Source organism: Fistularia commersonii, chromosome 5, assembly GCF_037954325.1.
Source record: "Fistularia commersonii isolate RoL2024-O1a breed Wild chromosome 5, RoL_Fcom_v1.0, whole genome shotgun sequence".
NCBI lineage: Eukaryota > Metazoa > Chordata > Actinopteri > Syngnathiformes > Fistulariidae > Fistularia > Fistularia commersonii.
Window position 1 is genome coordinate 1,382,145 of NC_141288.1, and position 24,570 is coordinate 1,406,714.

General features: G+C 52.0%; 1 protein-coding gene across 1 annotated transcript in view; it reads right to left on the reverse strand.

Moving 5' to 3' along the window:
- The window catches only part of chrm2a (cholinergic receptor, muscarinic 2a), a 69,629-nt gene that overhangs the window by 36,757 nt on the left and 8,302 nt on the right, over positions 1-24,570 (reverse strand). Inside the window, exon 2 of the mRNA XM_086146313.1 lies at positions 14,907-15,058. The gene's annotated coding sequence lies outside the window, so the exon portion shown is untranslated. The remainder of the gene's footprint in view (positions 1-14,906; positions 15,059-24,570) is intronic.

The following is a 24,570-nucleotide window of genomic DNA, read 5'->3' on the forward strand; positions in this document are numbered from 1 at the left end:
GTCCCGTTGGACGCGTGGTTTAACGTGAATTCTCCTGATGTAAAGATGGAAAATTCATCCCGGATGCATCTTTCTGCTCATTTTTCGCCCCTTGAACCCGGCGCGCCGGCGATCGATCACCCTCCTGTTTACCCGGCTCGTCCTAATCATCATCCATCCGGGGTATTGATTAGCACGTATGCATACAATGCGATTGAAAGCCGTGATTTATGCTGCGCCCGTCCGGGAGCTGTCACTCTTTGGCTTGTCCTTCAGGGTTTTTGCGGGTTGGTGTCAAATCGCATGCGGCTCTCGGACGCGTCCACACACACACACACACACACACACACACACACACACACACACACACATTGGGGTCGCCCTTCACTTGAGTTATCGCCAGTGCAGCGCCATCTGGCGTTTAATCATTTGACTAATTTACCGCAACAGCGACCTGTCTCCAGGTGTTTCACCACACACACACACACACACACACACACACACACACACACACACACCTTTGTGGCGGCGCTCCCATGCGATCTGCCAGGCGATACAAAGACGGTCTTTGTGTCAAAATAGAAATGTCCGCCGTCCGGGGGGAGAAATGAGCCTTATCTGGGATGACGGCGGCCCATCCGTCAGCGGCTCCTCCCGCTTTATCAGCGCGGCCGAGTCGGACGGCGCGCTGATGTCAAGCATTAATCAAATCCTGACACCTCACATTCATCCCGGGCCGAGACGGGCGCCCTTTTCCCCAACCCGGGCGCCGCGTCACCCCCGGCGGCGGAGAAAACGTTCATTCGTTCATTCATTATCTATACCACTTATCCTGCGTCTGGGTGGCAGGGGGCGGAGCCTATTCCGGCCGTCATCGGACGAGAGTCGGGGTTCACCGGGGACCGATCTCAGACGCGCAACCGTTCGGACTCATCCAGATGAAGTCGTAGGGATGGCGCAACGCAGGAGAGCCAACTCTTCGGGGCGCGACTCGGCGGTCCACTAGCGCCAGTTTTTGGAAGAGGGCGACGGAGTCCAAGAAGCCATTGGTGTCAAAACAGAAAAGGCGTCCCTGCAGGGAGTAGGTGACCTTTCACTGGGATCGATACCAAGACAGGTCGCGCACACGGACCAGGACCGCCAGAACCGGCCCCCGCTAACGTCCACATGAGCCTCAGTTGGCAGTTTCGCACCTTTGCTTAGCGTTTAGCTTCCCACCTCTGCGGGGGTTCTCGGTCGTCCGGATCGCGGGGGATTCTCGTCGAAATCTTCTCGTCTTGGCGACTGGACTGGAGTTTGTTCACTGGAAGACGTTTCGGCCCCTCATCCCAGAGGCTTCTTCGATTCTAATGACCTGAGGGGAGTTTCTGAATATACCTGCCGGGGTTTTGGGCGGGTCTAAGAGGAAGAGTCCAGTTCAGGTAATCCAGCTAACTTGCTCTTTTGCTCCAACCAACGACAGCCCCGTTAGCATCACAAGTTCCCGCAGAACTTGGTCTAAGGTCACTAGAACTGAAGGAGCCTCTGGGATGAGGAGCTGAAACCTCTTCAAGTGAAGAAATTCAAGTCCGGTTGCCACGACGTGGAGATTTTACAAGAATTCTCCATGATCTGGGCAACTGAGAACCTTCACAGAAACACATCTGGTGAATCAGCCTCTCATATAGAGACATGCAACCGTTCACCCTTTCATTCCCTCTGGAATTTCGCCGCTTCCGTCACTGAAAATGCGTCGGGACGGAGAGAGAAAGTGAGATGGCGAGTCGTCTCTTCGCTTTCGACTCGCTTTCGAAATGACGTACCGACGTCTCGGCCGAAGAGCCTCCGATTCGGGGCGACCTCGGGTTCCTTCTGCACGCCGAGCGGAAAGAGATCGTCACCGATGGATGTTTGTGATTCAATCAAACATCAGTTTGTTTGTTTTTTTTGACTCCCAAAAAAAAAAAAAAAAAAAAAGCTTTGGAGGACTTGATTTTTTCAGATGGATGAATATCTGGATACAAAATTACAGGAAGCCAGCTGTGACCCTGGAACACATCCACTGCGCTCCCGCTCGGTTTGTTTTTTGGATCCTCTTTTGCGTGAACCCCCCCGACCCCCCCGGCCTGTGGAGGAAGGAGCAATGGCAGGGCATTTAGCAGGACTTCTGAAACAAGGGGACTTCTTTAGCAGCCTGAGCTTCATTTTGAAGGAATCCGCAAACCGGGAGGAAATTTAAGAGTCCTGCTTCTTGTGGTCCAGAGTGCCGATGTTGGATATGATAGAAACCGTCATCCGGAGTCCACATCAGTCCTCATGGATGCTTGAACTTTCTCCAAATGTTCCTTCAGGCCCCTGGGTCGGGTCCAGTTGGTAGCCTAGGTCGGTAGCTTGTCCGTTCTGTGACGCGCCACCTGTTGTCACCGCTTACGCGGCTCTTTGGGTCCGACGTGGCGAAATGGCGAAACTGTCTCAACTTACACGGCAACGGAAAGCATTCCTGCATTGGCAAACACCGACGGCCGCTGAGTTGCCGTTCAAGACTCCGATCAGGCCATCGGGAGAAGATCGGGGAGCGACAAGTAGCTTCTCCACAGTCACGGAACCCGAGCATCCAAACTGCCGTCGGTCCATCGCCTACAGACCGACGAAAGTTCAAGGCAAAACCGAAATTCAGCGGTTTGACAGCGGACGCTTCCTGGACTAAACAAGCAGACTTTGGTGTGATCCAAAGAAGTAGTCCTGGACAAGAGCAGGGGGAGCGTCACTCTTCTTCTTGATAGAACTTTTGTCTAACTTAAGAAGATCCCAATGAGATAGAAGACCATCAGCCAGAATGAAAGGAAAGGTGGAGTAGAAAGTGGTGAGATGTTCTACAAACTCTGACAACGACCAAAAGACAGGAAGCAGAGCTGGAGGTCGCGGAGATGAAGATGTAGAGGACATATTAGATGTTTCAGAGAGAAGGTCTGAGATGTTTGGGTCCCGGACAGAGCAGGGAGAGTGAATATATTGGTAGAGGGAAGCTGGAATTAGACCGAAGAGAAGATTTATAGACATCGTGAGAGAGGATGTGAAGTGAGTCGGTGTGAGAGAGGAGGATCTGGAGAAGGTGGATTCGCCGTGGAGACGCCTGAAGGGAAAAGCCCACGGGAAAAGAAGAAGTCGTCATTCATAAGGTCCAATAACAGAAGGTCGTTTTCAATGTTTTGGTTAATGCTCAGTGAAAACCCACTGCAAAAAAAAAAAAAGGAAAGAAAAAACGGTGAAATATGCTTCCTTAGCCGGCACTGAGAGGATAATAAGTTTAATCCTCCATTAAAGAGGAAAGGCACTCACGGAAATTCACAGCGCTAATTTAAAAAATGGGCGAGCGAGAGACACTAAAATGAGAAAGCGTGGTTGAAACGTTCAGGTGCAAAGACGTGATTCAACCATTCGTCCCCAAAAAATTGATACGGTTTTATCCGCCAATAAGACACGCAGACGTCCCGGTTAAGTCTTAATTTGGCGGCGTTTCGACCCCCGAGTTGGTCGCGCAGCTACAGGTGCTGCCCTTCCCTTCTGCTAAGCTAACGCTGCCATTTTGAAGAGCGACGCTTCACCCGTTTTTTCCAGTGGCGCGAAAACCGACAGGCGGGTTCTGACTTCGGCGGAAAACCGGGGCGCCCGTCCTGGAAGGCGCCATGAATGGTAATGATCTGGAACGGCGGCTCCGTCTGAACCCCTGCGGACAAACGGTGTACTCGTACCGTTCTATTTTTGTGCCTGGCCCGGAGCGCAAGAAATAAAAACACATTTTCTTCCCTAAAGGAGTTGGAGAAGGGAATGGAAATCGGTCAAATCAGACGCCGAACAGCCACAACCTACCTCTCCGCGGTGAATGTGCGCTCAAGCTACCGTCGAATGTGCACTCAAGCTACCGTCATGTATCACTAAGATTATATCAGGATAATCCCTGCCGAGTTGGGATTGATGACATTTGTGTCCTGCTGAGGAAAGTATCATTTGATTAGTACTTCCTTCTCTAAGCAAGCGAAGTCAACGCGCTGATCGGCTGTTCTGAGGTGTCCAGATTGGGACGCTTCTTCTTTATTCGTGCCAGAAATCCAGTATCTCCGTTTGGGCGAGGCCATCCTTGGGTCAGGATATACGAGTGTAACACGGAACGACCCCGGTTGTCCCGAAATGTGAGCCGGGCCCTCCGCGAGCCCCCGTTATGTCATATCCCGAGAGTTCCCGGCGCAGCTGTGTTCACCCAGGTGTGTTCCAGGTGTTACCCCCAAGCCTCAGGGGGCCAAGTAGATACAACCACTCCTCCGTAGTGTCGGACGGACGCGAGGAGGCACAACGGTTCCCCGGGGTGAAAGTTTTTGGGACGCATGACAGCCCGTGCCTTCCTCCGGTAGAAGTGGCAGAAGGAGTCCAATTTCTTAGAAGTTGTATCTTCACAGAAAATAATTGGAGCCAATTTCGCGGGACTTGAGGGAAATGTGCTTTCATGAGTATAAAGTGACTCCACTTCGGTGTTCTCCTTTGAAAACAAATGCCATCGGTGAGCTATCTCGGGGAGAACGTCCTATTCGGAAAATTTCACAGCGCAGTACGGCAGCTGGTCGAATGCAGGTAAGAGAACCTCCGCGTTCTCGGGGAGCTTATAGATGCGTAGCCGGATGCGAAAAACCAAGCTTTACCCACGGAGGTCACGGAGGGGCGGCGTGGCACGGTATGCTCAAGAACAACCAGTGGAAGGAACTGAGAAGAAGAAAACACGGCGTCGGTATGACCGGAGTTCTCCGTCCACGTGTCCCCATGGAGTCAATGCCATCGCAGACCGTCCGGTGACCTCTGAACTCTGCACCGTCCTCTAGTGCATGAACTGATAAACAGCCACGGCACTGGAAGCATCCACAGGAAGTACGAGGGTGTCCGCGGTCTGCGAGGCCATTGACCGGATGGTGAAACGTGGACTGAGAATTCTGGTCATACCGATGTCGTGTTGTCTTCTTCTTCTCTGTTCCTTTCACCGGTTGCGCTTGAGCATACTGTACCACTCCGCCCCTCCATGACTTCCGCCGACACCGCTTATTTTTTTGCACCCGGCTCTGGCGTCATACAGACATACCTTTTTACGAAGCTAACCTGGGCTTGAAGTCAGTCAAGGAGGGCTCTTTGCTTTTTCCAAGTGCCACATGGTCTTTCCGTGGCACTGCCCAGATTTGTACAAGTAATTGGGTTGTCACTTCCTGAATTTCCAGCACTCGCTTTCGAAGCAAGTAAACAAACCCTCATTACACAAACACGCTTTGCTAATGAGTTGCTAATGGTTTCCTGTGTCTGTGAAACTGTGCTAGAAATCCAGTTCGGTCTGGAGAGCACCTCCGAGACCGTACGGATGCACTTCAACCTGCTGTGCACCAGAGCCCGGGAGACTGCTGACATAAAAGAAGATATGATAGATAATTTAGAGCTCTTCCATCTTCCCGGGCATAAACCAAAATTACAGAAAATAATAAAACGCCATATTACACCGGAGGCCCACCGGGGACGGGGGGGAAGGGAGGTAAACCTCGACAGCTCAGCGTCTCAGAGGTTTTCTTTTGCAGCTGAGAAATTGCTTCCCAAAGGTTTATCTTTTTTCATCGGGGCAGCTGAGAAAAAAGGCCTCGCCTGCAGATCATTAACGGTCTGTTTACGATCCAGGGGTTCGTCCGAGGTTGACCGCGGGGGGGGGGGGGGACGGTTGAGGGGGCGTCGTCGTGGGATAAGGGGAACCGGAGTGGATCGTATCAAGAGGTTTTCCGGGTATTCTGTAGCCCGGGTACGAAAATATGAAGGGCAACATTAATGAGCCCGATATAACAGGCCTATTTAAGGGTCGGGAGGCAGGAACGATAGCAAAGACCGATTGGCTGAGCTCATCGTCGATCATTTGGATTTTTCGGGACGGAGGAATTTCACCGAAATTAATCGCCGGCCTCCTAAATAATCCGCTTCGCTAATGAAGCTAGCGGCTAACGGATGAGCGGGGCCTTGTAATGCAGTTAGCTCAGTCTTTCCGGGACAGAACAAGAAGCAGCAGCTTCATCAGACGAAGGTCGTTCTTCGCCGCTGCCGGTCGGCCCGCGGCAGATTCTCATCAAGACCCGAAGCTCTCGCCGCCTCTGTGAATTTTCCCGAGGCGATATCGGCGGTGGAGAGTGCTCCGGTTTGTCATTGATTCAGAACAAAAGCGACGGGCCGGTGATACCTCGATGGAAGCTCATCTAAATTCTGAATAAAACCATTACACCTACCGACGGGCGATCAAGCCGAGACCAGAAGGTCACGCTCCGTCCCGCCCCGCGGGCGCTACCTCGTATGCTTGCCGAACGACATTCGGCAGCGGACGAGTCAAGCGTCACTTCGAGTTCTCCGGGTTTCAGTGTTTCCACCCTAACCTCGGTGTTGCGCTGCGCTCCGTCAAACAAACGGAAAGTCGGAGAAACTTTACAAAGAAACTTCCCTTTTTGTCGTATCACCGCCGAGCCTCCGAAGGGAAAAGGTGTCCGCCTTCACATCTTGCTGTTTTCAGGCACTTTATGCTAGATGGCGTTCACCCATTCAAGCATACCGAAAGTGGCAGAGATGCCACTTCTTGCCCGAACCGGCAACTTTCCTATCGGCGGGCCGCCGGCCGAGACAAACTCCGAGCTTTTCTTCGCCTATTTATAGAAGCGTGAACCTTCCCAGCGAAAGCGGCGCTCATCTCTTCTGTTGACATACTTTGACTAACCCCTTGCTTCGGAACGAGGCGCATATTGTTTTCTTGGCTGCAGACCCGCTAATCAGGCATTTCCCAGTCGGGCCGCTCCCCGCCTGTAATGCGGCGGCGGCTTACGGGCTCATGTCTTTCCCCCGCTTCGTCATATAGAGGTCAAATATATAAAACATGCATAATTCACAGCGCTGAGACGGCTGTCACAAATAGATTTATCAACACGCCGGCGCCTGTTCAGTCGGGGGCGGGGGGGGGGGCGTAATCAGCCGAGAAGGAACCGAAGCGGTTTCGCCAAAGGACGCCGTCGCGGCGGAACGATGTTTTCTTTCGATCCACGCGTTGCCGTCAAATAGATATTTGGAAATATGAACTCCCACAGGAGCGGCTCGGGTCACAAGGGTATAATCAATGGCCTAGTTCCAGTAATTAGTGTTTACTTTGGCTCATTATCTGCGAGGCTTTGCTGAAGCAACAGCCCTCATGTGAAGGAAACGCGGCCTTAATTGGTGGTTGCCAAGACGCTCGTCCTGCGCTTCTTCTCTGGCGCCCTGCGGCAGGGATGGAGGTCAGAAAGCGACTATTCTCGGCCGGCCTTTGGCCTCTAATTGTCCGACAAGCAACATGTGACACGGGATCGGCGGCGTCCCCTTCCCCGCCCGGACGGCGAAGGAAAGAATGGCGCATATGTTGACATTTACGACGTAATTAAAAAACGGCAAAGGGGGGGGGAGGAAATGATCCGTACGGGGTCAGATGTCCGCAAGACGCAGGTGGTTACATATGAGCGCACGCGATTCCGCGCGCCATTTAGCTTCTCGGCACAAGTTTAGCAGAGTGTCGCTAATCCCCCGAGCGCCTATGAAAACCTGTTTGCTTCAATCGCTTGCAATCCTCGGATGATTAAAATATATTAGCATGAGAAAATCCGTGCGCGGGACATTAGAGATGTATGTATGCACATAAATTCCTCGACGTCTGCCGCCCGTTGATTAGGAGGGAGGACTCGAAGTACTGAAGACGCGAGTGGAAAACAGAAGGTTTCCAAAAATGGCTAGTCGTGGAATTTATTTTCGCGCTTCCTCTCGTTCACCTCGTATGTTCGGGGGTCTTGGAAAATGCGCCGTAGATCCACGTCGTGTTCGTTCGTCGTGTTCGAATCCATTGAAACGATGTAGCGCGCGTGCCGGGCCGGTCGTCGGCGCCGCGATTTTCTAATAAACCCAACACTTCCTGTCTCAGCGCGACAACATTGGAACTACATGTTTGAAGGGACCTGGTGGAGTCACTTCTCGGAGACCCTGGAGGAGTTCCAAGTGGAGTCCAAGTGCTCTGGAGTCGTAGCGGTCTCGGGTCCGCCCACGTCCCTTTTGAAAACATTGCATTTCCAAAGTCTCTCCGGTCCCAGTTTCGCAAAACCGTCCAGAACGGGCGACGTCAGTTTCCTTTTGACGCCCTAAAAATGTCAGCGTGCGGTCGGGAGCCTCGGTCCGCCGCCCGGTCGAATCTACCGAGATGAATCCCCGAAATCCGCGCCGGGCTTTAGAAGAACTCGTGACCAAAACGATATCCTGGCAGCCATTTTATCAATTATTCAGAGTTTACATCGAAGGCATCAACAGACTCCCCGAGCTCCATTCACTAAAATGTCATTAGGGTCCGGAGAAAAAAACGGATAAATAAACGAACCGCGCGCAAACACGGACCTTCCACGTCTGTCCGGACGAACGGGTGGACATTATGGGATGGACGCCGGAGTCAAGGAACCCTTTCTTCTCTAAGACGCGCGTCAATTTGGTGTAATTGGCTTTGCGGCGGCGCGTTGGAAAGCGGTGAAACCTGCGGGCGATGCAAAAGAAGGAGGCGGGGGGGCTCCGTGACGGAGGGAAGGGAGATTACTGAGACGTGTCAGCCGCCCCTCAATGATTACTTATTAATATTGCGCCATTATCGAGCTGAAATAAACAAACAAACGCTTACCGGGCCGAGTATCCATCTGGAGCTGCGCAGCGTCGCCCCCTGCTAGCTTACCTCTGCTTAATTGTCGCTCTCTTTGGAATTCCTTCACCACAGGTGCGTCCATATCCCGACTGCACCCCTCCCCCCCGCCCGTTAATGGTTCATTCCACTTCCCCCCGGAAGATTACCGTAATGGATTGACGCAATCTGAATCCGCAGGGTTCCGAATCGCCGACGAGTATTTAGAGAGGAGTTTGAAAGGTGGTTCGCCGGAGATAAGGGAGACGTAAACGTTTCTAATTACATTTCGGCGTTATTTGCTTTTTTTTAGACCTCTCTTTGAGCTTGGAGTGTTTTGCCCTCTTTCTTTTCACACGTCAAAGACCGGAGGAGAAAATGAGAACAATCTCCTGAGTCTCAGGACTGAATAAAAAAAATAAATAAAAGGAAAGTGAAGAAATTGAAGGCGCCGAAAGAGTACGTGCTTCTGTGAAGCCCTGGATGGCTCAAAGGAGTCCTCGCTCCCTGGACGCATCTTCGGATCTCCATTTGAGAAAGCTTAAAGTTAGCATGAGGCTAGCCCCGAGCGATGCTGTCGTTAGCTTAGCATGCAAAGGGACATTTTGTCTGCGCATAGCATAGCTCGATCGTGTCCACCGCCGTTATTTATTTGCTGAATACCGAAGCCGTGATTTCCCTCCGTCACAGATTAGCTTTCGAAGGTTGCCGTCTTTGAGCCAGGACGTGTCCGAGGCGTCTGCGCGGGTAAAAGCCTTGTATTTCCCGACTTCTGTTTGGGTTCCTGCAGATCCTCTTAAAGAATGCGGTCTCGGTCTCCACGGAAAAAGCCGTGAGACGGCGGCGCTGTGATTCGGCGCCATCTAAATCAAATACGACATGACTTAGCTGCTGTCCGCGCTGGAATGCTAACCGGTGTCACAAACAGAGGGAATTACTTCTCGTTGCTCGGGACACGGCGCGCAAAGACGGACCTTTTAAGGCTCCCCCTTAGAAAAGGGTTTAACTTTAGGTTCATTTCACATTTCGCAAGAAAAAAACGGCGATAATTTCTATCGAATTGTATCCGGTTGTCCGGTCGCAACAAGGACGACGAGACAATCGTCCCGCACGTCTCGGAAACACCGAAGCATCGAAGGTAGCAGGCGAGGCGGGAGGACGGAAAGCTACGCCGCGACTGGAAGTAAACGCCTCGTTTTACAGATTTACACTCGGTTGGCGACCGAGAGAAAAGGATCCCCTGCTTCTCCTTCACACCTCCGGAGTAGCGATCGCGCTCGGCGCCGATGCGTTCTGCAAAATTTCCCCACCGGCGCCATCGGAGGAGCTTGTGAACCTCGCCGGAATGAGCGTCGACGCGCCCGGAGCCCCGACCGGTAGGCTCGCCGCGGTTTTTCTTTCCCCCCTCCGGGTGACCCAGAAGGGAAAAGGAAAGACGTAACGCTCGGTTCGGGCTAAAATTATCCGCTCGGAGACAATCCATTTAAGCGCATCATCTCCGGCGTCACGTGGCTCCAACGATTTGAAACATGCAGCTGCACTAATTGAAAAGGCAGACGTCCCACCGGCACCGGGAGTCTAACGGCAGCCACCTCCAGAGATGAGTCGCTCCCCGGCGACGCCGCTGCCGGTATTTCAGCGGCGAGCCGCCCCTGAATGAGGTCACGTGACTTTGACCCCGGGGCATCATTACCCTGTAATCATGTGTTGCTCTGCATGGTTACATTTGTTATTTCTTGTTGACGGTCCAATGTTGGAAGCGAGCAATTCCAACTGATGGATGATCCGCAGGGGGGCCGGGGATCGGCCCGTGAATCACGGAGGAAAACCCCGCCGCCGGTATTACCTGCCTTTTTTTTTTCCGAATATACAACTGCTCTTTGTGGCTCGGGTTTTTTTTTTTTTTTTTTTTTTTTCTCCTCCTCCCGCTCGACAGATGGCGACGAAGACGGCGCCTATTCATTACCGCCGCGTTCACTCGTCATCTTAAATCAAATAGAGTGCCGGTCCTTACATTACCGCGGCGCCGTGACAAAATGTTGACTTATTTTTGAAAGCGGCACGCCTCGGGGCGATTGATTCACGGGTCTCCGGCCGGCGGCGATCACGGAAATCAATCCTCTCCGACGCTCCGGCCCGTACTTTGTCTGTTGGCGGCGATGGGGATAACATGTCAGAGCGAACCTTCTCAATCTTGTCACTTTAAGCACAATCAATACTGCTTCCCCGCCAAGCAAACGCCCCTGAATACCGCTCGCCCTTTCCTCACACTAGGCTGAACATTTCAATCAATATCTGACTGGAGGCTAAAAACATCTGCGGAAAGAAACGAAAAGAAAATGGTGGTGTGTGTGTGTGTGTGTGTGTGTGTGTGTGTGTGTGGTGGGGGATTGAATGCGAAGAGGACAACGCGCTCGACGAGAGATTCTCCAGCAGAACAACAATGCGTCGGGAAAAAAAAAAAGAGGATTCTATGAAAGCGTTCTGTCGACAAATGCCGTGTTTAACGGCGAAAGCGCACGTGAAAGCGCTCGTCGTGTCTCAAGTAGCTTCAACAGAAGCGTTACATTTCAATTCCGACACACACACACACACACACACACACACACCTCAATTTCAGCTGCAACAAGAGTTCAAAAGAGACATCTTTAAACACCCGAAAATGTCATTCCGTTATCTATTTATTATTTTTGTATTTTTTTATTCTCATTTTTTTTCTTTTTAATTTTAATTATTTCTGTCAGCCTTGTTCCGTTCTCATCCTGTTTATTTCATCTTCTTGTTGTCATCCTGTTATCCTTGTTATCCTTGTTATCCTTTCCATTGTCTCTTCTATTTATATTTATATTCATATTGATTGATATTGTTATCGTTGCGCTGCAGTGACAAACAAAGTTTATCGCTACGGTTAGCAATAAAGCATTAGTAGTTTTTTAAATTAGCCCCTCGCTGAAAAACTATTTTGGCATCGAACCTCGGTTCCCTCGTGCATATTTGACACTTCCGGCGATCTTCGCCTCGCCGTCGCAGCTAATTATCCTTTAGCTAATCTTTAGCGACGGCTTGCATCTGCATTAGCCTTCGCGTACGAGTAGCCACGCGAGGCTATCCATGCTATCCGCGCTATCGGCGGCGTTATCTTGAGAAGAACGGCCTCGCCGCTCAGGTTCCCGCCACCTAATTGTAGCGACCGCTCGCGCTTGCTATCGTCATTTCCCGCTCATCCCTGCCAGGAGTTCGGTTGGCTTGACGTGAAACTGACCTGACAGTCCCTTTTTTGGGGGGAAAGAGAAGTCAGAAGAATACACAGCCACTTCGACAGCGTAGCTCAAACGCAAAGCGACAACAACTCTCTTGCTAAAAAAAAAAGTAAATAAAAACGGAGCTGCGCGCCGCCGCACGTCCGCGCGCAATCTCGGTTCAAAGAGGCCACCAGTCCATTTGAGCGGCGCTTCTGGACAGCGTCGCCGTAATGAAGAGGCAGCGCCTCTTGACAGGGTTGTTGGTGGAACGGCATCAAACAGCGGTGTGTGTGTGTGTGTGTGTGTGAGCTGATAGTGTCCGCAAACACTCCCAAGAGTGGAGAGTAGAAGTTGTTGCTATCGAGAGCTAAAACTGATGCGCTAACGCTAGAGCAGATCCATCTCCTGCAAGGACACCTGATCTAAATGCTCGGAGGGTCTCTGATCCCGATCCGGAGGCCGCAGACGCCCGTCCGTCTGATCAAATATGCAAATTCCATATTCCGGAAGGTGGATTGAAAGGATGTTCTAAGGGAGGGGAAAAAAAAATAAAAATAAAGAAGTCGTCCTCAAGCGCGCCGTTCCATTACTGAGCAATTCAAAAGCTTTTTGTGGAGACAATCCGGGTTCCTGGGAACATAAAAGCGACGTAATCTGCTCAGCCAGGATCCACCGGAGCTGCTTGACAGTCACAATTATGCTACGCAGTGAGCCGGTGACTTTGAAAAACCTTATGCGTTTATTGAAACGACAAATTCCTTCGACTCCAAAATGCAAATCAAAGAAACGAGGCTTCTCATTAAAGACCCGATGCAGCCTTGTCTTCGTGTTTCCTGGAAGCCAAAAGCCCGATCGGAACATCTGGGCCGACGGAGTGCGAATCCGCGGCGGTTTCGAGGGACGCGTTTGTTGGAAAGCGAAAAGTCGGACGGACCGGAATCATCGAAACTTCGCTCCGTGTCCGACCTACAGGTCGTTCATGGATGCTCGCCGGGGTTGGAATACTCCACGCCGCGGCTGCAGCCACCAACAGGAAGCTACGAGCTTCACAGGCGGTTCAAGCTAGCTTCAGCCGCTAGCGAGCCTCTACTTGCCCCCGTTGTTGCCACCTGTGAGGCTACAAGTCACTGAACACCCATTCGGGTTCAGGTCCACGCCGCGGCTAAAGCCTCCAACCTGCCTCCAACAAGAAGCTACGAGCTTCACAGGCGGTTCAAGCTAGCTTCAGCTGCTAGCGAGCCTCTACTTGCCCCCGTTGTTGCCACCTGTGAGGCTACAAGTCACTGAACACCCATTCGGGTTCAGGTCCACGCCGCGGCTAAAGCCTCCAACCTGCCTCCAACAAGAAGCTATGAGCTTCACAGGCGGTTCAAGCTAGCTTCAGCCGCTAGCGAGCCTCTACCTGTCCCCGTTGTTGCCACCTGTGAGGCTACAAGTCACTGAACACCCATTCGGGTTCAGGTCCACGCCGCGGCTAAAGCCTCCAACAAGAAGCTACGAGCTTCACAGGCGGTTCAAGCTAGCTTCAGCCGCTAGCGAGCCTCTACCTGCCCCCGTTGTTGCCACCTGTGAGGCTACAAGTCACTGAACACCCATCCGGGTTCAGGTCTGGACCAGATTGGACTCGGACGCCCGACTCTTCGTCTTTCCCGCGGAAATAACCGAACATCATCCGATTTCGAGACCCATTTCTTTCTTCTCTTTTGAAGGCGCTTCTTTTCCCGTTCGATATTTGCCGCACGTCACTTTGAATAAATGACAACTGAGAGTTTTAAAAAGTGACAATGCGTCGCCGTGGAGATGGAGCCGGTCTGAATAAATAAACCTCCCATCAGCCTCCATTTCAGTCAAAAAGCTATTTTAAAACACGAGCCGCACTTCCCAAACTTGACCGTTGCTTTTGTGCGCACGCGACCGCACTTTCAAAAGGTTGAACTACGCTCAAATTGAAAAGTGACCCAACGGTAAAACATCCCCGAACGCCGTCCTCGCCGGAGGTAAGAACCTGAGATTTCACATTTTCACCGTGAATGAATCCTCATGAAATCGTTTACAAGTTGAGGTTGTGGAGTACTGTCAGGTACTGGACGTCGGCTCAATGCCAGTACGACTCTTGACGCTTGTCCACTGTGGATCTAAAGCGCCAACGAACCAACGGTAAGCGGCCGCAGACGATCCACCGCTGATTCGCGATCCTATCTCGCGTTCTCAGACGCGCCCGATGGCGATTCGTTATGCGTCGCCACGGACGACCACTTACCTGATGGTGGATTTTCCTCCCGCGCTCAACCTCCGCCGCGGTATCTTTACATCGGAGGACTCGCGGTGTCAACGGGGGGCGGCGATCTCGTGGTCAAGAGCTAATTTCGGTCTGTTTGCCGTGGGAGACCCGCTCGCTGCTCCCTTGGCGATTCGGAAACCCGGCGGAAGTATCAGGCGGTAATATCGGTTCAAGGACGCGGCTATTAGCCTCGCGCCCGGACACGGATTCGGCGCAGACGGGAAAAAACCAGCGCAAACGACAGTAATTGATAAAGTACTTAGAATGCACTGAATACATCACCTGTATGCATAATGAGCACCTGACTTCCTGTGTGCTGTGAATACATTTGTCAGAATTAATGTTCCTCGCCAGGTTTAGCGAAACGATTCTATTTCAGGTGGAGGATGAAAAAAAAAAAAAAAAAAAAAATCCTATGCATTATGTAAACATGTAATTTGCGCGTTCACGTTTTTTTTTTTCCCGACCTAAAGGTGAATTGATATTCATAGAGGACGCCGACCCGCGGGAAGACATCGCCTTTCAGATACCATAATAGAATTCCGCTTCCGCGCTCGCCACTTTCTGCCGCTCAGATTATAGACATTTGGAAAATAGCAAATGGGGTTGTTTTTCTCACTTGACGATGCCGAAATGTTAAAGGTAAACGCGGGAAGGAACTGGCCCGAGGAGTCGCCGGATGGGTACTTACAGATGGTGTTAGGCGGCCCTGGAAGTTTTCTTGCACTCGGACGGCATAATGGGAGTGTGTCGGTGCCGGGCGTCGCTCCGGAGGGGTGTGTTCTTACAGGGTGAGGCGGCGGGCGGGTCCTGCTCCGGCGTCATGGTGGATGGGAATGGCCACTGTAGGGGGGAAACGGAGAAACAAGGTTCAGGGGCGTCGCTGGCGGGAGGAATTGAGCAACTGATCTTTGCTAGTTAGTGATTGCCAAGAGGGGAGAAGGTGGCAAGACTATCGGCGAGGCTTCCCATCGGACAAAAGTCTAGAAGGCATTGCCGAACCTCTAGTCGTCTGGAGATTGAGATTAGTTTGGGTTAAAGTTTAGCTGCAAGAAGGACGGCGACGGGCAGCTCGAGTCCAAGCAACAAAGATCCCCGAACCGCTTTCCTCGACAAGTTTGCTCGGTCCGATTGCGCGACAAGGTGTGATATCGCGACCGATGTGGCCTGAACAGGGAAGCAGGGACGGACCGAGCCATCGAACCGACAAGGGGGGCCGTCGTGGAGGATCAGAACAGGGAGAAATGCTGGAAAGTTGGGTATCACAGGGAACCAACAGAGGTGACTATGACAATCTGGCAGCCGGTTGAGTCCGAGGACGTGGTCTTTCCTGGAGATCGGCTTCAAATGAGAGCAACCTGGTGTGAAGGGAGCGAGAGGACAAGGGCAGCGGGGACGTCCTGGTTGGAGAACCCGCCGACGCCGAGGGCTACAAGGTTGCTCCGAGAAGGGTCGCCCTTTCGCCGACGCCTCCTCGAGTCTAAATTGTCGTTCGCACTGCAAGGAAATTCTTTTCTGACTTCCGGATGGGCGGGAGTTCTGACACGCAGGTGCCGGCGGTGAACCACGAGCTTTAACTTTCGAGCCGGGGCGTGAAGCCGAACGTCCTTTCTCCCCGCGGACTTGTAACCCCTCCCCCCCCCCGGTATGCATAATGTCAATAACCGGTATGAAAATCAAAGAAAATGAAGGTGCTCTTAACGCCTCTAATGTAAATGATTTTGGCCCAAGTTCAGTACACGTCCTCTGGGGCCATTAAAACGCCGCTCCTACATTTCCAGAGAGGCCGCTAACAGGCACACCCGTGCATCTAAATGCAAATTTCAGCCCGACGTCTTGCACTTTGGACAATCTCCTGAGCCAAATGCGGCGGGAAATAAATTGATATATAAATAAAACAAGTGCCGTTTGGCGCGAGGCTAGCATGAGCGAAACACTATCTGGCCCGCTTTGGAAGCCCGGGCGCAGAGGTAGCTTGAGCTGAGGTAGTTGCAGCAGCTGATAAAGGGATAAACCCTGGGGCGGCGGTGTTTAGTACACGGGATCTGTCTGCGCTCCTGAAGATATGTGCTGTCGTGATAACAACCCGTGTTTACGGCGCGTCACCCCGCGCGCACACGTTAGCCGTCGCTGTCGACCGAAACCCGGGCCGCTGTTATGACTAATCACAGAGCGGCGAGAGGTTGCACGGGACGGCAGAAGAATCGCAGAGCCTCCACTTTTGAAACAAAACAGCCGCCTGGAAGAGATGAAGGTCATTTCGGCTGAGCGCAAACACCGGCGGGGGTTTTATGCGAGAAAAGGATCTGAGCTCGGGGGGGGGGGGGGGGGGAATGGAAACACGCTGTGTAGTTTGAGAAAACGTCCAAATGATTTCCCCGCGGTGAAAATCTACAGAATGATCATTGTCTCCGCCGCTCTAATTCATTTATGATGCTAATAGGAAAAGCTGTTAGCGTGATCAGACATTGCACAAACACAAGTGCACTTCCATGTTCCCTAATCACCGTCGGAGGAGGATTTGAAGGCTCCCGGCAATTCGGCAGTGATGGGAATTATTCATAAAATCGTCAAACGATGATAAGGGTTTTGAAAGATCTAAATGCGCGGCTTTGGACTCGGATCGCAATCTCCCCGCGCTGATGGGCAGTTCATTCTCTGGTGAGGAAATCAGGGCGTTTGGAATCCAAGGCTCCAAGGCTTATCGTGAAGAAGGAGAGTAAAAAAAAAAAAAATATATATATATATATATATACTGCTCAAAAAAATAAAGGGAACACTTGAACAACACAATGTAACTCCAAGTCAGTCACACTTGTGTGAAATCATAGTGTCCACTCAGGAAGCAACACAGATTCATTTGGACTTGTTTTAAGGACATTACATCAAAGTTGGATCAGCCTGGAGTTTGTTTTTACACTTTAATTTTGAGTGTGATTCCTAATCCAGACCTCCATGGGTTGATACAATTGATTTCCATGGATCGTTTTTGTGTGATTTTGTCGTCAGCACATTCAACTGTGTAAAGAGCAAAGTATTTCATAAGAATATTTCATTCATTTAGATCTAGGATGTGTTTTTTAAGTGTTCCCTTTATTTTTTCGAGCGGTGTATATATATATTTACAGCGCATTGATTGGCCGACGTGACCCGAGATGAGTTTCAGGCGCAGCTCCGGCCGGACGGTTAAAATGTCCATCGCTGCCATAAAGAAACACGTATGCTCACCTCGGGCGCAGCCTTTATCTACACTCCATCACCTTCATCTCCAAGGAGTTACCTCACCCTTTTGGGAGGCGGCTGTTATTAAATAAACCGTCCCGTCCGGCAGATGTCATGGGCGAGGAGCGTGACGTCGAGCCCGCCGAACTTCCTCGACCCCTCGAGCGTGGAAATCCGAGACAAAGGACCGAGCGGTCGGACGGGTGGGCGGTTGATAATCGCCCGCTGTCGCCTCGCAGCTCAGGTAGAAGGAGAGAAGGTTATTTATACTTGTCTTTTGCTATTTGGGAAAAAATGCAGATACTTGGGTTCCAATAGCCACCGTTTTCCAGATATATTTTGTTTCCGCATCGAAATAGTGGATGTGCTGAAAATACAAAGAAAATCCTCCGGCTGAAGAATCGACATTTTCGTCCTACCCGCTAAGCAAGGCGGAATTCCGCGGTATGTTTACTAATTCAATACCCACTTCTAGTACATCATGTGTCAGGTCCATTGTATCCATCTTTATTTTGATGTGCAGCACGTAAGAAGGACTATGGAGGTGCAGAGACGTTAAATCCATCTGACTTCCTTCCATCGTTCCCTTCTCTGCCTCTTGCCTGGGGTTCGGTCACGAGGGCAAAAGCCCAATAGGATACTTCCTCTTCCCCGGCCACTGGGTCCTGCTCTTCTAGGGGAATCCCAAGGTGTTCCCGGGCCAGCAGAGGCACACAGTCCCCCTCAGGGTCTTCCCCGGGGCCTCCATCCGGTGGGACTTGCACCGGAACACCTCACCGGGGAGACTTCCGGGAGGCCTCCTGACCAGATGCCCGAGTCACCTCACCCGGGTCCCCCGGGGCAGCGGAGTAGCTACTCCTACTCTGAGCTCCTCTGAGCACCCATCCCCGCGAGAACACGTCGGGGCAAACTTATATCCACGATCTAGTTCTTTGAGTCACCGCCCACTTTCTGATGACCAGAGGGGAAGGTGGGAACGTAGATCCACTGGCGACTCAAGATTCTGCATCCCCGTGACACACTCCCTTGATCAAGACCCCAATATACGTGACTCGTCCACCTGGGGCAGGATCTTATCGGGTTTGGAGGTGCTGATTTTCACATCCTGCTGCAAAAGCAGTGCAGAGACAGCCGGGGATCACGGTTGGACGAAGCCGACGGGACCACATCGTCCGCAAAGAAGCGGAGGTCGGCATACCGGACGGAACGTCATTCTTTTTTACGAATAAATCAATCGGGGTCGGTTTCAGAACGATCACAACCGGAGTCACATCCTCGCCATGGGACAAATGGCTTTTCTGTCAACCCGAGCGGAGAGGGTGGACCGAGTTCTTGTCACCCTTCCCTCGCTGTCAGCGATGAGCTGATGGAGCGTTCAGACGTCTCGCAATTTCCCAGAAACGTCAGCTTCACGCCGTACATTCTCCGTACATCTGGAGACACCTGTCTGCGCCCGGGTGTCCCGCCGCAAAAACACCCGGCCGACGCGATCCGACCTTTGTATCGCGGTGATATTTAGATGGAACTGTCACTCCTCCGACGGCAGCGGCGCTTCTTCAATCTGGCTCCGTCACCCCCTCCTGCACAGATGTTCCCGTTTCACTTTGCGATTCGGGCGCAACTTTGATACAGCGATATTCTTCATCGGCATCTGCGTGGCGTTTAATTCCGAACGCCTACAAATTAATCTTTATCTGGAGAGTGTTTTGTTATCGCGCGAGATGGAACCATGAATATTACATCGTCAGCCCTTCGGATCTTCACCTCGGCGAACCTCCTCGCCGCGTGACGCATCTCCACCAGATGCCCGAGAGTGCAGTTTCAGCCGGTGCGACGACATGTTCGCGTGGCGACGAACTGCTCCGAGAGATGAATTAAAAAAGAAAACCTCATTGAAAGCACGAGCAATAAAACCAGCCTTCCAGTGTTTCCATTTTTAAACACTCAGACGGGAACATCTGTAATGCAATTTCCTGGTACTTGGTGTCCCCTGGCTGCATCTGCCGGGCCCCTTTATGTGCGCGCTGCTGCTTTTTTTGCAATATCAGCGCTATGACGGCTGGTGGCGGCGAGACGCCTTCAAATCTGAACCCGCGAGTGGATCTCGGCGGACGTCTTCATCACCGGCCTTGATTATGTAAGCGTCTGAAAAGGCCGGCCGTCGCGGTACTTACCGGCCTCTTCGTCTGAGGATTCTCTAAAAACATCTGGAGACCGGTGCCCTCGAGGCCTTTCCCGGCTCCCCCAGCAAAAATATTTGCGTAAATATATTAAATCCATATCCACAGACGGAGCTCCGGTTTCCCACGACTGCCGCGTGAATGACCGTGACGGTAAACAAAGGTCGTGATTGGTAGACGTCTTTCTCCTCGGGGCGGAGGGACCTTCCCGTTGAATTTACAGAGTTTACTTTAATAATTTCCTTCCCCCTCCGACAAGTTGCCGTGGCTCGGAGTAAGAGAGTGGCGAAGAGATTCAGGGCAGGAGGCGGAGGTTAGGAGGCGGGTTTGATCCGATTTGCGAATACGAAAAGCCAAATTTTGGTGGTAAATTTTGGGATTCAAATTGCGTCCGTGGTCGGTCCATCCTACAGGTCGTGGTAGTCGCCAATGAATGCCGGCCGGACTTCCTGTCCTGAAGACCCTTCACCTTCACACCGCGCTGTAAGAGGGCGAGTCATGTGACCCCCAGACACCACCAGCATACATGTCAGGCCCCCTAACTGAGGTTTGGACCTGGGAGATGCTGACAAGTCCCACAACCGTGCAAGAGATACTTATTCCGATGCAAAGGTTGGCTACATGATCATGTAACAACAGGCGGGCGGCCATAAAGGTTAGCATAAAGCGTTAGCATGAAGCTTTAGCATGAAGCTTTAGCACGAAGCGGCGAGTCAATTTTTCCCAAAAAATCCTCGATTCCAAACCGCGCTCTCATATCGAACTGTTCGATTTTGCATTTAGGCCTTCAGTGAAGGCCTCGTTTTTAAACGTCTGTGTTTACCGTCCCGTCATCCTCTCTTGAGAAAAAAATCATCTCGGCCCAAATCGGCATCTTTAAAAAGAAACAGATTCGGTTTGAAAAAGTCGAGGACTAAAGACCCCAGACGGGATAAAGCAAAGGTTATCTGGCGAGGAGGAGATAAGACCCGACTAAAGACGCGCACAAAGGTTGGCTGCGCACGTCCAGAAGCCCCATCGACGCGCCCACCACCAGATTAGATGCGATTCACCACGCTTTGATTCAACAGTCATTCCTAATGGCAGGCGGCTTGATCTGCGCTTTAAATGGGTCGGGGCCCGAGGTCGGACCCCCGGTCGAGGGGCGGGGCGAAGCGCGGCGTGAAATCAAACGACGAGCGTTTGCCGGGGTGACTCGAATCGGGTCGGTCGCGGGCTGAGCTGGGATTTGATTGGTCCCCCACCCCCTCCGCCCGGCTTAAATTTGTCAGACCTTTCATGGGTTTTACCGCTGAGATGTACATTACTCGTTGTCGTCGCCGTAATCCAATTGGAGGATTAGCGGCTAGGTTTCGTCAGGGAGTTGCGCAACCACGACTCGACGCGTTCTCTTTCGCGTGACAATCCAATAAAGTTTACAAACGTAAGCGGGTGCGATTGCGGGAGGGGAATTCAGACTTTGCGTGCTTTATGTTATTTATCCCGACAGCAGCGTCCAGACTCCCACCTTCCCGGGGTGAGATATTGAGGGATGATGAGTCAGCGTTCTGGAGAGGCTGCAGGTGACGCCGTGGAAACCGTGCGTGGGTCGCTGTTGTTTGCGCTTCAGCCGCCTTCTACGCGGCGTGCGAGACGGACCTCGCCGTGTGTCGGCCAATCGGAGGGGAGGGTCTTTCGCTGTCAAACCGTCAATCCTCGCTTTGACGCTTTAAATGCCGCATCGGCGCGAGCTGCGACGTGCTTCCCACGCCGTCTACCATTGTCCAAAACAAACCGGAGAAGAGGGTTAGCGGTCGACAGGGGCGCGTTTAGCTGTAATTACATGGGAAGCCCCCGAGGCTTTGCCTATTTACATATCTGGACCCCCCGGTCGGATGTTTGAGAATATACATAATTATAAACGTGCAAAGTATTACTGCGTGCTCAGGTGAGAGGCAGGAAAATTACAGGTTCTAGTTGACGGCTGGTCACCGCGGCTCCACTCCGTTTCGACTCGATAATCACATTTACCGCCGCGGCGTTCGTTGGCGTTAACGGGAAGGGGCGGGGCTTAGGCCGGGAGAACCGTCCCCGCCTCACCGGGGGAAAAAAAAACAACGAGATAAACTAAAATCCGGGTGGAAATAAATGTTTGTACGGTGGGAAATATCAGCGCTCGACTCTCCCCTCCGGGAGGAGGCGTCCGCCCGAGATGGATAAACCCGCTATTTTGTCTGAATTGATCATTTCTTTTTTTTCTCTCCATTATTTGGCGTTTGCGTTTTATCTCGGCCCGGCAGAAACGGGCCCCCGCGCCGTCAGAGAGGGCTTCGCCGCGGCATTGAAATCCATCGGCGCGCGCGAGCGGCTAGCAGAGCGCTAAAGAGGCTCCTTCACTCCTGCACTCCGCTGATAACTTCAACATCTGACCACGTATTGTGCCACGACCGCCGGCCTCATGAAAGCGTGGCGGGCGACGCTTTTCCTCCGAGCGGATTCTCCTTTTCCTTTTTTTTTTTTTTTTTTTTTGTGTTCTCACATGACTGGTTTTTAAACAGGATGGGAGGAGGGGGTGCTTAGAAAAGGAATAGATGGAACGGGGCGGTTCAAGAGCTGCACGGGTTTGATTAACATTTTGCATCAGCATTCTGCTGATGTTGTTGCCAGGTTGGCGCCGGTGTCGGAGAAACGGAGCAGCCGTAAGCGGGGAGCGAATCTCTAACAAGATGCATTTTTTTTTTTTTTTTTTGCAATTACCTCGCCAACCGGGAAAGTTTGAAACTATTTCGAAAAAAGTCAGCCCCTTTTTTTTTTTTTTTTTTTTTAAATATACACATATATACATGTTTTTTTTTTTTTTTTTTTTTTTTTTGCAGATTTTTCATTTATAACGGCCGAGAAGAGTTCCGGCGTTTAAACAGCCCGGTAATGAATTAGTCGAGCCGGGAAATGAATATTGCCGACGTTGGAGCGCGGCCGGGAGGGAAGAGATGAAATGTTTGCATGCTGATTTTGGAAGTAGGTTATTGGTCACGCACGCCGCCCGCGGACGCTCACTTTATTTCCCGCCGTCTGGTCCGAACCGGCTTCCCCAGATGCCATCTCTGCTCCCTGGCGTCGGCCAGCCACGGAATAAGTAAACAACTATATTTCTCCCGGCGCAAAAGCCGGCGAGATGAAGTTTCCGTCCGTTCTGACCATCTTTGTCGGCGTTAACGATCACGCACATGACCGATGCCGTCCTCCCGCAGCCATTTTCCGGAGCGATTTCGGGGAATAATAGCGCTCGCAAATCATCCGCCGGGGCAGCGCCGCTCGTCAAATTGATGCGCTTTCATTTCGGAACAATAGAGGCGCCTTACGAGGGGCCTCGCGGCGCCGTAAGTCCTGCCGCCGACAGGCCGCGGGGGAAGGCGACCGTTTCGGGCCCTGAAAACAGGCGGCGGGCCAGCGAGGACGGCGCCCATCAATCGTCCACGCCGCCGAATCCGTGGCGGGAATCGGACGTGCTCCCCGGCGCCGATTCTCCGGGATAAACTGTCGGTTTCCAAACGGACCGCCGCCTCTTCATCTCCCTGACGTTGAGCGATGCCTCCCTGAGATGCCGACTGTCGCGCTTCGCGTTTCCGCCGCCGCGACAAACCGTGTAAAGAGAACGCGGCGGGTCGGAAAAGATGAAGACTTCAAAAGCCTCCGTGTTTTAGCGATAGCGATGCTAACCGTCGTCACGATTTCGCCCAAACGCCCGTTGGGTTCGTTTGCAAGCGGGTTCATTCGCGGCATCTCCACAGGGATTCCTTCAAATGCGAATAAAAAAAACCCTTTCGGAAAAGTTGGAAATCGTCGAATTGTCCGAGTTGGATGTTTTGGCGTCAGGTTTCCTCCCCATCACGCCGCATCCGGGCTCCCGATGCCGGGAGGAGCGGCTGCGGTTTTGTTGGAAAGCGCCGGCTATGAATTATTCATCCGGGCAACTGAAAAAGACTCCATAAATCTCCAGTTTTTCTTTTTTTTTTTTTGTGAACTCCAAATGAATGGGCTCGTGGAACTTCCACCCCGATTTTTCGCGCGCTGATTAAATTACACCGAACGAGCCGCGTTTTACAGGACGGAGAGTTTCCATGCTATCCGTCAGGTTTTTTTTTTTTTTTTTTGTTAATTAAACCCTTACGCTCTCATTGGCGTTCCCGGTCCTGGGTGCAGGGGTTAAGCGCAGCTTCAGTAGGAAAAGATTAAGAAGCCACTTACATGCTAAGAAAAGAATTATGGGTGAGTGAGTAGCGTGGTGTAATTGGAAATTGATTGACTTGGCCGCGTTACACCTGCTCTCATAACATTTCACATCCCTCATCCACGGGGCGTTTGATGCCTTTTTCAATAAGCGGCGCCGTGGCGGTTGACGCTCCCTGCAGGGAAGGCGGGGGCCGGTTTTGACGAGGCGCTTTTTCCCCTTTCTAAGATGGACGCTTCCTGGCGAGAAACGGCGGCGCAAACGCGTCACGGCGAACGTACGACCGCGCATTTAGCCTTTTCATTGGTTTGCAAACAGGAAGTGAAACATTCTTCTATTCTTGAACCCGACGCCGCTCGCTTTAACCTTCATTATCATCTCGGAAAATACACTTGAACCCGAGCCGCTGTGTCGCGCAGAAATGCCACCAGATGCAAATCGGTTTCCCGGGGCGGCGCTCTCGTCGGCTCACGAGGGACCGGCTTGAGATGAAGCTGCGACGGTTTCAAATGCGAACGCCACGGCGGCTACCGAGGGCCGGCGTGTCGGAGCGACGACACGCCCGGGAGCGACTTCGCCGCTCTTTCATTCGTTCACCGGGACGACTTTGCCTGGAGTCTCCCTTGCTAGCTAGCGCTGAGAAGCTACGAGGTTATTTGATTTTAGCGCTCCCTGCTCAGCAAATTTTATTTCTTATATCCATAAAAAAAAGGCGCGCCGGGCTGCGGAGCGATCAATCACGG